The sequence below is a fragment of the Phasianus colchicus genome, chromosome 1, assembly GCF_987193195.1.
Source record: "Phasianus colchicus chromosome 1, bPhaCol1.hap1.1, whole genome shotgun sequence".
Taxonomy (NCBI): Eukaryota; Metazoa; Chordata; class Aves; order Galliformes; family Phasianidae; genus Phasianus; species Phasianus colchicus.
In genome coordinates this window covers 155,903,789-155,921,777 of record NC_143436.1, presented here as the reverse complement: position 1 = coordinate 155,921,777, position 17,989 = coordinate 155,903,789, and positions in this window count along the sequence as shown.

Here is a 17,989-nt window from a genome sequence, read left to right as displayed (position 1 = left end):
ACAGAAGACTGTCTTGAAATTCTGGCAGAAAGCCCCAGGGATACTCTGAGCGGACAAAGAAAAGAAGAAGCCATGGACTCTTCATTATTCTTCATTGATTTGTACAAGGTGCAGTGCTCAGTAAGAGTGAACTTGATCCTCTATAAATCTTGTCAACACTGTTATAGAGACTTACAAGAGATGGCAAAGAAAAATGAAGACAGAGGATCCTTTTCCTATTCTTTTTCCTAATGGATGGTAAAAACAACTATGCCATTTCATCTTATAATACTTTCCTGAATGCATGACTTTAGAAACAGTTTCATTTCCTGTAAATCTCCAGCAACTTTGTACTGCTCCCTGATTTGCCTGAGCAAAGACACTCCTGCAGTTCTTGCTGTTTGCGTTGTCTTCACTAATGAGTTCTCAGAGGCCAGTTAACATAAACAGCTTTATAAAAGAGAACTGCTAAAGGAGGTCTCACAGCTAGTGCACAAATCTGGGGGGGATGCATAAGAAGCCACCTTTTCCTTTATTCTCTCTCTTCTTTTTGCATGGAATTGCAATACTAGTGCTTTTCTGGGGAAAAGAGAGCTTGTAGGCTCTAGCCTAGTAATCAGACTCTGTTATCTTTCCTTGCTCAGAAGCAGAATATTCCAAAATGTCATATATGCCCATAAAGAATAAACATCTTTGCATATTTTCCTTTCTCAGATCATGGGTGTTAGGGAACCTTGTGCTTCTCAAACAGAAAAAAATGAGCACTAGTGAGAATTATAAGGGCTACTACCAGTGGACGCTCAACATGAATAGGGAATCAGGTACCTCTAGGACTTTCATGCTGTTCTTTCTCATGAATACTTTTTAGTCCCAGTGAGATGTATACATACATATGTTATATGCAAGTTGCTGTGCTAAGGCAGAGACACAATTCAACTAGGGCGTGTTGTGCAGTGAGTACTATGAGATTTACACTCCTCACTAATATCTACTTTGACTACTTCAAAGCATGGAAGTGAGAGCAGATGCTTCAGTCAAGAAAAGGATGCAATTAGGTAGCAAAAAAATGGCAGCTTTCTCCTCATGGAAGGATGCTGCCCTATTATTTTTCCTTCTAGTGGCAAGAGGAGGGAGAGAATGCAACTGTTTTCAGTGTGGCAAGTATGCATCATGTTTTTATGGTCAAAATTGAGAGGGGGAACAAAAATGCTTAATATACTTCCAGTAGCATCATTGGAGAAGGTCTAATATTAAAGTTAATGCAGGTGTGGACTGATTTACTCAGCCCTTTTCTCCATGAAGCAAATCTTTGGCCAAGTGCTGGAAAACCATTAATGTTGTGGTATGACATTTTATGTTCATTTTGTTTGGTGGTAATGATTTAAAAATTACTGTCACTTTACACATAAGACCTGCTATTATAAAATACTACCCCAGTCCTTCTCCCATTGTGGCTGCTAGAAAAGCTCTTATTCATTTAAACAGAAACTGTATAAAGCCCTGTGATTGCAGCGGGGAGTCAGGAATAACTTATGCCACCTACTGATCAACAACTAGTCTCTGACTAGTTTTTCTTTGTGTTTGGAATATGGGAACAAAGAAGACTTTCTATTTAAGAGACTGTGATTGTAAGACCGAGATCAAGGGTTTTTGTGGTGTCCTTGTTTAATAGCGGATTATACTAAAAATAGGACTTGTACTTTCTGCATCTAGTAGGCTTTTTGAAGAAGGATGGAAAAAGGAGTTACCTATTTATGATTTTGTTGAGCAAGCTTATTGAAATATTTATTAATAATACCAGATTTTGAGGATAAATTATGTCAGGTTATTTAAGAGAAAAAATACATTTTTCATTAAAATTACTTCTTTTTTTAATTTCTGAATTTACTCTCTGAAATATTTTTTTTTTTTAAATATATGAAAAAGATCAGCCTAATTCAGTAGTTCCCTATATGGCATTCTTCTTCCCCAAAACACATTATTGACTCATAAAACTCATATTACAGCAAAAATAGGCTTCTAAAAGAGGCTTGAAGAGTGAAGGCTGTCCACTGTCTCCAAATCTGATAGTGTTACAGATTTCAGAGCACTAAAACCCCCTAAAATGTCATACTCTTGAGTATGTTGAGTCAGCTCCTAGAGCCTTCTGTGACTCTCCTGGAATTAATAAGGCTACTTTTAATTAAATAGGGTTGATATTCCATTCTCAAGTCTGTTGTGTTTGTAGTGAAATACTTTTCAAGGTCTTTATGCTGAATAAGCTAGTTAGGCGATAAGGGACTATTTCTATGAATTATTTAGTGAAGATACTATTTCTTGACTCAGAAGGAGGAAGCTCATGTCATCACAAACTGGATGCCATATATTTTAAAAAAAAAGAGTTGAGTGATCTTCAAATGTTATTCAGAGCAGTTCTCAAACTCCAGCTAGATTCTCAGAGCAATAATTATCTAGATTCAACTTTCAAAGATACAATTGTTTGTAACCTTTTCTGTAACCAAACTGAAATTTTCTGGTGGTGTGAAATTGCCTCACACCATCAGAACACCTAGAAAATATAAACAATATAAAGCAAACCTTACAATGGATCTCATTTGGCACAGAAATTACTGGGTTTTGCATCACTGTCAGCGAAACTAAGTGATGGAAAATCCTAAAGCACTTTGTGGTAGAAAAGCAAATGGAAACCCACAAGAAACATATGTTTTATATTATTATCAGCTGATTTTCAGATTTTCAGGGGAAGGGAAGGAAAGGGAAGGGAATACTTCCAGGCCTTTAACATGTTCTGGCTCTCTTCCCCTCATATCTTCTCTTTGCTGTGCTTTTGGTTTTTCCTTTTGTAAATAAATACATAAGAAGAGAAACAAGGGAACTGAAGTCCCATTTTTACCTTTTGGGAGGGATCACAGAATCACACAGAATTATAGAATCACTGAATCACAGGGGTTGGAAGGGACCTCAAGAGATCATTGAGTCCAACCCCCCTGATAAAGCAAGTACCCTATGATAGGTCTCAGAAGTAGGCGTTCAGCTGGGTCCTGATATCTCCATAGAAGGAGACTCCACAACTTCTCTGGACAACCTGTTCCAGTGCTCCGTCACCCTTACTGTATAGATGTTATTCCACATATTAGTACAGAACTTCCTATGTTCAAGTTTTAGGCCATTATTCCTTGTCCTGTTTCTACACACCACCAAGAAGAGCCTGGCCTCATCCATTTGCATCCCACCTCCGTTCAGATATTTATAAAATTTATCTGATCCCCTCTCAGTCTTCTTTTCCCCAGGCTCAACAGACCCAGGTTACTCAGCCTTTCCTCATATGAGAGATGCTCCAGATAATTGAATGGAAAAGGTTAAAAAAGCCATAGTGCACATTTAAGTCTTCTGCTTTGATGAATATAGACTCAAAACTACAATTTTATGTACCAAATTTAAAAATTTGACTATAAATGTTTAAAATTAATTTTAAAATCCTCTAAGTAATTCAGTATAAAAATGTAAAATTGAATAATAAACATGTATCTTTGTGATTAAATATGGAGTTACAGTTCTATGTAATTAATAAAGAATAAGGGAAGACTTATTTTCATGCTTACATTTTTATAAAGCTAAACATGTTACTTTGTTGCTATTTTCTTGCATGTTTCCTGTAAATAGATCACTTCATTCAAAATGTGATTTAAATACTGCTGAAAATAATGACAATAGGTAATTCCTGTTTTCCTTTTCTTAGTCTCAAAGCTTACTATATAAAGCATTACAGATTTGCAAATCTCTTGTCAGATTACTGAGATTTTGTATTATATTTTTGATGAAAAATCTATTTTAAGGTTAGTAGAATGAAAGTATGAATTTATGCATTATGGATATACGTGTGCCAGTTTAATGAGTGGTCTCGAAATATTCGGACATCGAGCAGTCTACTTCAACACTGCTCAGGTAAAATTCTCATCTCTCCCAAAGCTGAGGTCAATCTATACATATAAGGACTTAGTAAAAACAGAAACAAGAAATTGTTTTGCAGCTAAGCAGATTACGTTCGGCAGGTAGCAGTAGATGGCATTATTACACATTGTCTGCAAAGGTCTTTTCCTAGCTTGCAAGTAAATACACTGTGTTGGGAGAAGATGATTTCTTGTGGGTTTTACATTTTGTTATACTCCAGCTGAGACAATATCCTTTGGAAATATGCAGTGTAAGCAGCAGGAGAGTCTCTTCCTTTCTTTAAAATCTGAATAAATTTACCAAAGTGAGAGCTTCACTACATACCAGGTGTTGTGTAATGACATTTTTCCTGGGATGGATATTGGTTTTGTTCTGTTTGTGATCACCTTTGTTTTACAGATGCTATGATGCATATGTTTGTGTTGACAGAATAAGATATGTTTAAAGTCTGTACACACTATGTCCTTGATTTCTCCTCCACTCTAAAACTCATTTGTAAGTCTCTGAAATTCTCCCACTGAGAAATGAAGCACCGACATTATAAGGGGTGACTGACACTGAAAGAAGAGTTTAGCATACAAGGACAGTTAATCCAATTAAAATCTTACAATCTAAGTCGATTTTAATAGATTAAAAGTGAGACTGATTATACGTTTCCAGAGGAAATCTTCAGATTTAATTGGAAGCATACCATTTTACCTGGGTAAATGGTATCCTCCACATTTTGTCCTTTTGTGATGTTTGAATATGTAGTAGAACATCTTTGCGGGAAGTAGTTTTAAGTAATTGAAGCCCACTTAAGAAAAAAAAAATTAATAAGGTATTGTCAAAACTGCAAATTCTGTAACTGAGAAGCTTATAAACTACCACGCATTTCAAGCTCAAAGAAAAGAAATGATGGTAAAAACTAAGAATGGATAGAATCTATAGAAACTGATTAAACAGTAAAAATTCATAGTATGTAGCTATCTATTCCCAAGAGAGACAGATATACCTAGTATACAAACAATTAACCTCTTAGCATATGCTAGAGGAAAAACGTTTCATTAAGAGTAATTTTAATAAACTTCTGGCTAGTATTCCAAAACATAATGTGCTAAGTGATTTCAGGATTAATTGCTACTAATAACTGTGAAGGTGAAAGTGTTTTCACTGGCCTACATTACCAGGATTAACTGAGAACAGAATAAAGAAGGGACCTGAGACTACAGCTGCCATTAATTTCTATTTACCTTGAGCTCTTCAGAGCAGTCCAACAGTCTGTGCCAAGAGTATGAGTCTGAGACTTCTGTCAACATTGCCTTTTTAATAACAAGTAAAAGGAGATTTCTGATGTTTAGGACAAGTGGCACAGCACAATCACCATATAAATTTTCTCCAATCCAAAAAGCTCCACAGTGACAGAATTGAGGAAGGAGTGAATCTTGCTTAAATGCCTCTCGTGTTGAGGCAGCTAGCAGAAAAAAAACCATGAACAGCATCCTGGATGAGCTTGCTTCTACTCACCTTACGTGCAGAAAGTTAAAAGTAATAACTTAAACATATCCTACACTAGTTGAAATGAATCCCTCCATGAGTTTTATTGCAGATTTAGTGTGAAGTCATTCAAGAAACAGGATTTAGTTCTTATTATATTACCCATTCCAAGGTAGACAACTATTCTGAACTCCATTGTCTTCTGGAGCTGTCATCTAGCCACCAAAATTTTAATTAACATCTATTACTACTGAGTGTAATATTTTACACAAGCCACTGTTTTTTGCTTTTTAATTTTTCTGAACAACTTTTAGCTTATTTAATTTTCACTTTTGAAAATTCATCTTTCTAGGAAAAAGTATGCTAATCTCTCTGTAATCAGATGGCTTCCATTGATTGTGCTAAACTATAACTCTAGGCAAATGCAATGACAAAGCACTTTCAGAAAATGTTTATAGGAATTTCTTTACATCAACAATTTTAACAATTAGCAATCTTGAAATAAATGAAGTATGCAATCTAACAGAAGTATATGGCCTATCTGCACTTACAACTCACCATTCTCTTGTGATCTGAGAAAGAAAAATTAAATTATTCAATACAATTATTCTGACAGAAATCTCAGTATATAACATAGATGCATAATGCATAGACAAAAGAAAAGCTTGTGGTTGATGTACTTTTCTGTCTGTCCCAGGAAATACTTTAAGCTATACTGGCAAAAGAGGTTTTTGGTCATTATAAGCTGTTTTGACATGAGAAATGAGGGGGGGAAGAGATCAAGATAAAGAATACTGGCATAAATTACCAGAAAGCTCTTGGAACACGCACATCCACCAGAGATAAGTGCAATGTTGCATAATACCTAGATACTAAAATTTACTATTTTGGCATCCCCCCAGTTGTGGGGAGAGGAAGGAAAGTACTTCTATGGACTCTGTACCCAAAAAGATTCATCTCAGAATAACAACCACCGAAAGGAGTTTATGTAGCACAAGTATGGGACTCTGTTTAGGATTAGTGATGGCCCAGTACAATTACCCGTCTGGATAACATAATCCCAGGTGTTTGCTTATTCTTAGTAGGTATTAATTTCTTCATTCTTTATCAGGATGACAGTTACAGCTATCAAGGGAATGTGTATGAGTAATTTACTGATTTTCTTTTTAGAGACAGTGAAACTGAAGGCCCACTGGGAAATATGTTCTATAGTTTCTTATAAAATATTTATGATTTACTAGTTGAAGTTCGCTGCTAGAAAGAACATTTATTGACTAAGTCCCATTTCAGGTTTGTCAAGATAATGGTTGGAGCTGAAAAGCTGAAGGTGTTTGCCTGTGTTGATAGCCGAGTTACAGGGAACAGTGAGTTTCAAGTGGTAATGGAAAAGTTATGAATTCCCATAGCTGCAGGTGTAACGTTCTGCTTTGAAGATAAAAGACTCCAATGGATAACAAGTTTTCTAATGTTTTAAGAAGTGTTGCGTACTTTGACACAACAATGTGCTGATTTTTTCAGGATGAAGTGGTAAAACAAAGTTTTGCATCATATCATGTCCAGCAGGAAAGGCCAGGCCAGCATGATGAGGAAGTTTTTATTGTCGTATCATCAAGCAAGATGAGAGTGCACCATTTGGTGATGAATGGTTTAGGACCTTGGATCACTCCTGAGGCATGCCTATGTAGCAATCTGCATGTAGAATCATAGAACTCTTAGAGCTTAAAGGGACACTTAAAGGTCATATAGTCATTTAGAACTCCTCTGCAATGAACAAGGACATCTACAGCTGCATCAAGTTGCTCAGAGCACCATCCAGCCTCATCTTGGATATCTCCAGGGACAGAGCATCCACCACCTCTCTGGGCAACACATTCCAGTACCTCATCACTCTTATTATAACTTTTTTTTTTCTTATATCCAGTCTAAATCTCCCCTGTTCTAGTTTGAAACCATTTTCCCTTGTCCTATCACAACAGCCACTTCCACAAAGTCCTCTTCTTTCTTATAGTCCCCTTTTAGATACTGAAAGGCTACTGTCAGGTCTCTCCAGAGACTTCTCCTGGCTGAACAGCCCCAGCTCTCCCAGCTTGTCGTCATATGGGAGGTGTTCCATCCCTTGGATTATTTCTGTGGCCCTCCTCTGGACATGCTCCAACAAGTGATGTTTCTGTGCATGGGAAGAGCAAGAAAAGCAGCAAGAGGATGTGAGGACTGTACAGCTGTGCTGAGGCAGTTGGCTGTAAGGGACTGGAATTATGAACCCAGTCCTTTAGCTAGGACTGCTTGTTTCTTCTTAATTAAGCTCACTGGAAAGGAGAAATACATCTTTCAGTGCCACAACATTGCTTCCAAATGTGATGGTGAGGGTGGAAAAGATTTTAAAGTTCAGACTGTATTGCCTTCTAGTTGACAAAGTACTGGATTTCAAGATGTTTTCTTTAACAATAGCAGAGGTATTGCCAATGACATTTATTAAAACAATCTAGAATCTGCTGCAAATACCTAGTCCAACCGATAACATTCACTGATGACCCCATGAATTCTCTCCAATATTATCTTCTTAGTCAACTTGATTTTTTATGATCACTTTGAGAAATATTTTTTTTCTGCAATGATGGATTGAGTCATAGTGCTGCTAGATAGATACTTGTGCATTGTGGGTTTTTTTTGTTTTTTTTTTTTTAATTATTTTATTATAGAACAAAGACTAGACTAGAAATAAGATTGATTTTCTAATGAAGATGAAAATGCCAGAATATCTGCAACAGCGAAACAGTTTGTGGATATAAATCATTAAAAAAAAAAAAAAAAAAAAAGGTTATTTTAATTTGTGTCAAATTTCAGTGCCTTTAGTGGTTTTTCATAACAGGCAAAACTCCTCAAACAAAGTGTTAAAGCAAACAAACAAACAAACAAACAAAAACAAAAAAAACCCAAATACTTTCCAAGAACTTGTCTTCTGGAGCAGGTTTTCAATTGAGATGGCAGCAGAAAACTCATAAAAGAACCTGGTTGTTTGTATCCTTGGCATGAGGCACAGCTCATTGCTCACTGGAAAGGGCTTATTATGACAGCTGAATCACCTTGTTCTTTGTGGTCTCTGCTAAGTATTACTAAATCTGGGGTTTCCCCAGATTTCCCTTTTGTTCCTGTTATATTTTCTTTCTGCTAGCATGTTTTCTCTATTTGCAAATCTGTAAACATAGCAAATTACTACCAGTACAATGGGCATCAGCAGAAGTCTGAGCATGTCTGCTCCGCTGATCACATCCCATCCTGTAAATGGCCCTGATTTATGTATTTGCTGAAGAAGAAGAAAGGATAATCTCACAGAAAATTGCTGTTAGGAAGTTAAGAAGGATTAATGTTATCCTACTGAATTCAAACTAGTTTCATGTATAGAAGGAAATGTGTTGCTTTAGGAAAGAACTGACGGAAAGAATAGAGGAAAGAATAGATAGAAGGAAATTATATTCAATGCCTTTAATCACATCACTGTAAATGTATTTGAAAATAATAACACAACTGCTATGTGACTCAGAGCCACATATCAAAGTTCATGTCTCAGACTCTTCCTTCATCTATAGCCCTGTTTTTATATTTGTTCGCTGTCATCATACTTCATTGTGTCTGAATGTATACTGCTAAAAACCTTAATCCATAGATATTCCTGCAATAGAATGAAAGCTCCAAAATGTGTATCGAGTATTCAGAAAAGCTTAATCTCCAGAGCTGTGTTGTATTTAAAAGGCAATATATTCTATAATCCCATAGTACTTTCCTGTATGCACATATTGCTGCATGCCTGTGTGCTCAAATCCTTACAAAAATGCTCCAAACCAACGTGCTTACTATTTGTTCTGCTACCGTTTTCAATAATTAGGGGATCCATTAATTAAACATCAAAAGTACCAAATAGATTAATTATGATTTTCATTTTAAAACATATTTTGTATGCTTCTATATATAAACATAAAATAGCTGTTTGTTTTGAAGTAGTCTTTGGGCTTCAAAAGAACAGATGCGTCTGAAGCTAAAAGTACCCTTTTCTCTGCATTTTCACCATACATAATTATTAAATGAATATCAAGCTTAATGCTGTAGCAAAATACAAGCCTGTGTGCGTAACTAATGTGTGATGGCTCCACATTCAAAGGAAACTGAGCCCTTATGGACAAAACTCTTGGTAATGCAAAATAGCTGGAAAACACACACATCTGTAATATGCAAAAGTGTTTAAAAGCCATTCACAATATGCAGACCAATTCAGTACTCAATTCCTACTGCTGTTTCTTCTCCTTAGGATGGATTCTTGTTGACATGGCAAAACTGAGTTTTCTTGAATCTTTTTATTCTTACTAATTTGCTGTGCTGGTGAAGAAGCAGGTCCCTAGTTCTTATGGCTGCAATGTTTTGTTGCCTGGATTGAACTGTACCTGCATCCTGGGTGCTGATAATTCTGCTCGGACAGTTGATTTTGATTAATGGGCTGCATTTGCACTGTTCCTGGATGCAGTTTGGGCATTCCCGTATTATAAGATCCTCTTTGTTGTCTGAAAGTTTGGGACTCATCATGTGGTTTTCGTAACAGTTTGGACTTCTGTATAGTTCTTCAATAGGATCTTCTCTACACACTTCACCAAAACAGCAAAAAGCTGTTTATTTCACTCATATTCCCTCATGTAATTAGTTTTTCCTTTCAGTAGCTTTCTGTTCTGTCTCTCTTTCTCTTTGTTCCTGACACATGCTATTGTATATACTCAGAAAATTAATGAGAATACTAGCACTCTAGGGACAGTAAATCATACTTTTTTGTTATATGTTTTCTTTCCATCACACTTTATAATTTCTTTGTTTTCAATTTAGCCTTGAATATTGCAAATGGATTTTCTTATCAGAATTCACTTTGTATTGTAATCCCTAGCAGATAAAAATTATAGAACTGAAAAGATTTTAAATATCATTAATAACATGCTGGTTTTTTTCAAAGGATGTTTCTTTACAGGAAAACTTGTGAAAGAGTATCCATTTAAAAGACTTTTCTTTTTTTTTTCTGTTGCGGTGCCACAGTAATAATGTTGCCTGTAAATACTCTGTTAAGCATCACCTCAAATCCTTTTTTTAATTCAGGCTATAACAAGGAATATACAGTTAAGATGCACTGAAGAAAGATCGTTATAGAACTCTTCTTAGTTTTAAAGATTCTGAAAGATTATTCTGATATCTTCAGGCAGTCACTAAAGATGAAGGTACTATATCCAAAGGTAAATTGTATGTTACGAGGGAAAATTACAACATATTAGAATGTGTTATATGCAGTAATAAATCAATACATTTTAGACCTGTGCCAACGTCATTCTCTCACACAACTTCTGGACATAACTTAGGAGAAAGTATTGATAGTTTTGACAACTATTTTCAATAGCCATTTTGTATGTGAGTCATTTCAGAATGTAGTTTGTAATTATGAGTATGGGTTGTTCCATATTATTGCATACAGTTGAAGAACATTGCTACAAAACTGTTCAATGTGTACTATAGTAGTCTTATTATTAGCTTGAGATCTAATCTTCATTTTCAAAGATAGAAATAAGCTGTTGTCAACTTTATTCTTTATTCTGGTAAATGCAAAAAAAAAAAAAAAAAAAAAAAAAATTCTGTAACAACACTGGATAATCAATATCTGAATTCTTCTCCAAATTTAGTACGGTTATCATCTAGTCACAAATTCAGGCCTACTTTCAGATTTTTTTGTATAAACGCTTTCAGCCTTTTTTTTTTTCTTTCCTTGTGTTTTGGTGGTTTTTGTTTTTTCTTGGTTTGTTTGTTAGTTCTGTTTTTTTTTTTTTTTTTTTTTTTCTTCCAGAAGTAAGCCAGCAAAGAAACACCTGTATTTATGCTTCCTTATATAAACCATGTCTGTTTTTTTTTCTGCTTGTTCAGTCTTTGCAAAGTTACAGATCATATTGATCCTTCTTCTTGAGGTACATTTCACAAATAGACTCCTTACAGGTATTAAGACCTTGCTTATCTGTGTGATTGATCAAGGGTTTCCAATTAGATCAACAGCCACTAAAAAACTGTGGAAGAATTTTGCCAAGATTCTCAACACATTGTTCATAATCCCTTCCACCTGCCCAACAGATAGTGTTGTTAATTTGGGCAACAGTAAATGCAAAGTAATTAAAACGTATGGGGAAGTGGCAGCAGCAGAAGGAAGACTACACATTTCATCAGCTATTGTTAGTTGGGCTTGTCATGGACAAATACCATTATCTCCTTGTATTTCACCGGTGTGGTCCTATTTGCTATCCTCTTGTTCCTCCTCATTTTCCCCCTGGCAAGGCTAGTGCCTATTTCAGATTAGCTCTGTGCCAAAGACTTCTTTGTGAGTAATTCTGGGTGCTATCTCATGCCTCTTTCCTTCATATCTTCTTTTCTCTCTGAAATCCTTCTCAGCTCCCCTAAGACCATGCCTCCCCAGTGGCATGAGTGTCTGTCATGGACTCTGTCATTCTCTTTGTTTCTTTAAGACCAGTGCCGTTTGTCAGCTCAGTACCCACTGTCAAATGTCTCATCTGCCTGCCCATCTCGCTCCAAGGAGTATTCCTTATTCTCACCTCAGACCAGGGGTTATGACAATTGCCTTGTCTCGTTCACTGTTCCTGCACTCATTCTTTCATCCACTCCTCCCCTTTCTATTTCAGGGACCTGTGCAGTCATTCTCAAAACATTTCCTCTTCCTATTTTGTATCATTATCAGCTGTCTGTAAAATACATTATTGATCCATTCTGTTCTATCAAGAGAGTGCCAGGAGGTACTTTGCAGTTCAGGATAGCCTTATCAAGTGTGAAATGACTGATGGTTGGAAGAATAAAAGGCCAAAGTACTACTTGATTCTGGGGTTGTGCTAAATAGACATCAGGAAATAAATGCCCACATGCCTTCTTTTTATCTTTCTTTACAGATGCCCCCAATCAAGTCTTTTTTCCCGTGTATTATTAGTTCAGTACCTGAAAGTCTGGTTGTGATTGAATACAGTCTTTGAAACTACAAAGTGATAGATTTCTTTTCAAAGCTCCCAAATTGGTGTTAGTAAGGCTATTCTGCAAGTATTTATATATATATTGTGTATATAAAATATTTTCTGAAATTCCAGTTTTTTCATAGTGCATATTCAAATGCATACATAAATTCATTTATTCCTATTGGCTTTTCCTCCCTTTCAAGCTATATGGTCCAAGGTTTGTGACTAAAGACAGTTCAACTATTCACCAAAGAAAAGCGCTGTACTATTTATCTTTGGAGATAAAATTTGACAAAAAAAAATAGAAAATGTGTCAAGAAAAAAATGTTGCCAAGAAGAGAGATTTCATTTCATATATTTGAGTATTCCTATATGTTTTCTTGAATTTTTATTAACAGTCATGCTTTGAAAATGACCATAAAATCTGTTGCAATCACTTAATTCTCCCATTATCTGTAAAAGAGCAGTACTACATGCTTTAAGGTTAATTAGAGCATAATTCCCAGAGCAGTATACATATTTGCTGGCACTAAAATTAAAACTTTAAGCTGGTTGGCTGATTTTAATGCTAATTTATCACTTACCATCTGTCAAAACACAAATTAGTTGGCTATACCATTCCCTTCTGACCTCTTGCATGGTTAACACTCAGTAGATAAACACATGGTTTTATCAGGAAAACTTGAATTGTCATCCACACAGTGAATCTCATTTTGCAAAACACAAGTAACTTATGCAAGGTAGTGGGCTCCTTGACATACTGTTTAGGCATGAGATTTCCAAGCACTTCCTAAAATTGTGTATGTCTAAAAAGTTCTGTAATTTCCATGTATATATAACAAACTGACACCAATCTGCACTCTATTCAGCAAGCATTGTTTCCTTTGGTGGAAGTCCTATCTCAGAATCCCACGTGAGCAGGGAATATTTAATACTTAGGCAAACTGCCTGCAATAAAACTATTTTGAGCTCTCTTATAGATGATCTGCCCTTTAGATTAGTTCAGGTTCACACAGCTGCACAGTGAATAGAAATATTTCACAGCTCAATAAATGGGGCAGCTGGTATTTTGATTAATCTCAGAGCAATTTCACTGGGAATCAATAAAGTATGGTGCTCATTTCGAACAAAACAGCATGTTTGATGGAGTATCATCATTATCATCATGGTCAGCTTCCGGCTGCCAATAGATGAATAAATACTTCTCTTAGAGTCTTACCTTTCTCATCTTTATGTGTAAGTTGTCATTTTATTTCCGTACCAGATATTAGCTCACATGTATTTCTTAATACAAAACAACCAGAACCACAAATGGGGGAAGAAATAGAAAACAAACAAACAAAAAACAACCAAAAAAAACAACTTAGTGTGTCTTGCATGGAAAATAAAATATAGTTAATGTTTCCCATACATTTTGGAAGGAATTAAAATTAAAATCTAATATTTTGGAAGTGATATAAACTGGTTTAGCAATAGGGATCAGTATATTGTTTTAAGGCAGTGAGTGCTAGCTCTAAAACTTTCTATTTTAACTTTGTGCTTGGTGTGTGAACAGCCTTGTTTTTTTCAACAATTCTGCTTCACAGGAGCACTGAAGTCAGAATAACTACTTTTATCTTTGCATCCATCAGGTGCAATGACTTTTTCTTACTTTATAAAACAGATCATATCACAAAGTAAATACAAAAAAAAAAAAAAAAGATCTGTATGGGCCAAACTTTATTTATAATTTAGAACATAGCCTTTTGAATATGACCTACATGTTCTGCTGATATCTCCTGTTGTTACCTCCAGTCCATTCAATTTGTTGTCTTTCAACAGATCAATGATATCTTCATTTTTTGAGTGCATCACTCCTGTCTCAAACAAATGGATGATGAAGTAGTCTGTTCAATGACATTTTCACCACAACTTATGGTATTCACAGAATCACAGAATTGTAGGAGTTGAAAGGGACCACTGGAGACCAGTGAGTTCAACCCTCCTGCTAAAGCAGGTTTCCTATAGCAGGTTACACAGGAAAGCATCCAGGTGGGTTTTGAATATCTCCAGAAGAGACTCCACAGTCTCTCTGGGCAGCTTGTTCCAGTTCCAGTGCTCTGTCACCCTCAAAGTAAAGAAAATCTTTCCCATGTTCAGATGGATCTTCCTATGTTCTAGTTCATGCCCATTGCTCTTTGTCCTGTTCCACCTTAAAGAGCCCACCCCAACCACTTGACACCCACTCTTTTTGTATTTATAATCATTAATGATTCCTTCTCAGCCTTCTCCTCTCTAGGCTGAATAGTTTCAGGTCTCTCAGCCTTTCCTCACAAGGGAGATGATTCAGACCCCTCATCATCTTTCTGCCCTCCACTGGACTCTCACCAGTGGTTCTGTGTTTTTCTTGAATTGGGGAGCCCAGAACTGGACACAGTACTCCAGATGTGGCCTCAACAGGGCAGAGTAAAAGTAGAGAATCACCTTCCTTGACCTGCTGGCCATGCTCTTTTTAGCGCCCTTATTGATACCTGTCATGGCTTTTGTTTTTTGGTCTTCAGTATTCCACATCATAACATCATGTAGTGCACTGGGAGTTAAAGTCTTAATGCTCCAATTCCAGGTACCTGCCCCTATACATCATGGAAATCATGGGATCTGGCCCTTCTGGGTGGGGCGGTCTCTTACTGCCTGGCAGTGGGTGCTGGAGGGTGCTTTCCTAGCCATTCCAAGCTTATCGGGTGTGACTTGGTCTCAGGAACTCTCTCTCTCTCCTATTTTATTTATTAGTCTCCATTTCAATTGGATTGTATTATAATGTGTTATCTTGCATTCCGAAATCATAGTAAAACAAGTTTTCCTCCATAGATCGTTGCTGCTGTTTTTTTTCCCTACTTGAGCCCAGTTCACACCTCCCTATCCCTTTTTCTTTTCCCTTCCCATTTTGTGGGGCCGGGGGTCCGAGGGGCCTACTGCTCCCTTGTCACAGGCATAGATTGATCTAGTTAACTCCGTGACAATACCATTGACCTTCTTGGCCAAAAGGGCACACTGCTAGCTCATTTCTAGAAGACACTCTAGGGTGAGGTAGAAAACTATTTTTTTGTTCCAGACTGTTGAAGAGAATGTATTGGCAAAGATTAGAGGAACACATGCTCAAAATACTGTTCGTATGACAAAATTCAGGGGGAAAAAAGACAGTGTTCTCTTGCATTTGGGAAGATAGGCACAAGGGTCTATTGGTTGACCAAAAAAAAAGAAAAAAGATTATGAATGGGATAGTCAGAAGAATGTTTTCCTGTGGACATAGAGCACAAATGGCATGTGGTATGTAATTTGATAATTATCTTTACCTGAACTATGGTGTCCTCACAGCAACTTAACAGAGTTGTGTTAACTTTGTTTGGCTATAAGTTTCAGATCACTGTAATTTTGATGAAGAATAAATAAAAATATTGTGAAAAATAAAATGTGCTTACTGTACCGAGGGATCTTTCAGTAATATACTTACACTATTTGGAAAAAAAATGTTTATTTTATGTCTCAAAATCTCTTTCAACAGTAACTTTATCTTGAATGCCAGTATTCCCCATGTCCCACACATTTTTCATTTTCTGTAAATAATTTTGAAAATACAGTTAAAATGTACTTACAAGAAACAAACACTACTGTTACTGGAGTAGCTGGCAACAAAGAAAATAATGTTGTAAAACTATATATGCGAGAAAGGCAACATTCATTTGACTTGCTCTTAAAATAAATTGAAACCCAAGGGATTTTCCTTTTTTTTCTCTGGTTACACAATGGAAATCTTAAAGGTATTTAGATATCTGACTGTCTCTGAAGCCAGTGTTAGCTAGCTCTGTAAACAAAGACATACAAGACAAGTTAGCTGTCTTGGTAAATAATATCCATGTGGCAGTGGCAATCTGTAGTTAAAAATTTTTTGTGTTTAACTCTGTAGTCTTCTAACTTAGATGTGAGGAAGAGCTTTTGTGCTCCAAAACTTCCCACTTTTCAGCAGAATAGATTTTAACTCCCTATAAAACTGTAAATAGCTAAAATCCTCAAAATCCTCCTCAAATCCTCTTCAAATCCTGCCTAATATCATATGTGCTTACAACCATATGGTTCTACTTTTTGCTTAGATATCTGAAACTTGGGAGCACCCCAAATTACTTTTTGAGGTGTAGTAAAATTGTTACTGATGCTGATTCCACAGAAAAGTTAGAGGACTGAATTGGAAGACGGAGGAAACCTTCAAGTCTTGGCTCTTTTCTCTTTGATGAGGTACAGATCTTCTATTTCCAGCTCTCAGGAGAGCAACACAAAGCTTTCAGACAAGGGTGTCTTCATCTCTCCTGTTGCAACTGTGTCACTTTAAGGATTGAAATGCAGGCCAAAAGAAGGCAACAGGAGAGCCAACATGATTCTACCCAAAGGTGGTAACGCTGGAGAAGAAGGAAACGCCCTGCATTCCAGTTCCTTTTGCTTAGTCCTTTAAACAGCACACACTAAATGTCTACTGAGTTAACACCAACATCTATGCTATAGTAGAAATTGTGGCCAGACTATGAATGGGGCTGACCTGAAAGAATGAATGCAGCTGTCCTGACCTAGAGTGAAAGGGAGATAGCAGCATGGCTACAAATTCCTCAAAGCCTTCATGATTGTCCCCTACTACCACCTCCTACCTGATCTTTGCTGTAAGTGAATTTGTGATTAGCACAAATTTAGGGATACTTTGGGCTGCATATTTATACTGCCATGTGCACATCACTTTCTAGACCTGATATTGCATTCCTTATGTGGAACGGAAGTCTTAGCTGCACAACAAACTCAGTTCCAGGTTCATAAATAGCCTGAAGATAAATTCTTGATACATGTTGCTATAATTAAAAACAAACACATATGGCTATTGTAAAACAGATAAAACTGCAAGTTTTTCTATTAGCACTGTCCTTAAAATGTAGTGAGATTCCTTTGCTACAAGCCTCCAAGAATACATTTTTTTAACCTCTCGACTACAGTTTATCAACCCTGGATTTTTTAAAAGCACTCTTTCTCTTGGGAAAAAGAAAAGAAAAAAAAGAAAAGAAGAAAAGAACAGAAAAGAGAAGAGAAGAGAAGAGAAGAGAAGAGAAGAGAAGAGAAGAGAAGAGAAGAGAAGAGAAGAGAAGAGAAGAGAAGAGAAGAGAAGAGAAGAAAAGAAAAGAAAAGAAAAGAAAAGAAAAGAAAAGAAAAGAAAAGAAAAGAAAAGAAAAGAAAAGAAAAGAAAAGAAAAGAAAAGAAAAGAAAAGAAAAGAAGAAAAGAAACGGAGAAGAGAAGAGATATTCAGAATGAACATGGGAATGTTAAAATTGGCTTTTTCCCACTGTCCACAGTACAATGTATAGGAAATTACTGTCAACTACTGGTGAAGAGACCAAATGTGTATTCTGTATAACAAGCATCCAAATGTGCCTTTAACTGTGAGCAATTCAGAGAAATAGGAAGAGGAAAAAAGAGGGGAAGCGGGGGGGAGGGAAGAAGGGGCTGCTCAAAGTGTCTTCAGTAGAAAAGCAATAAAGGTATT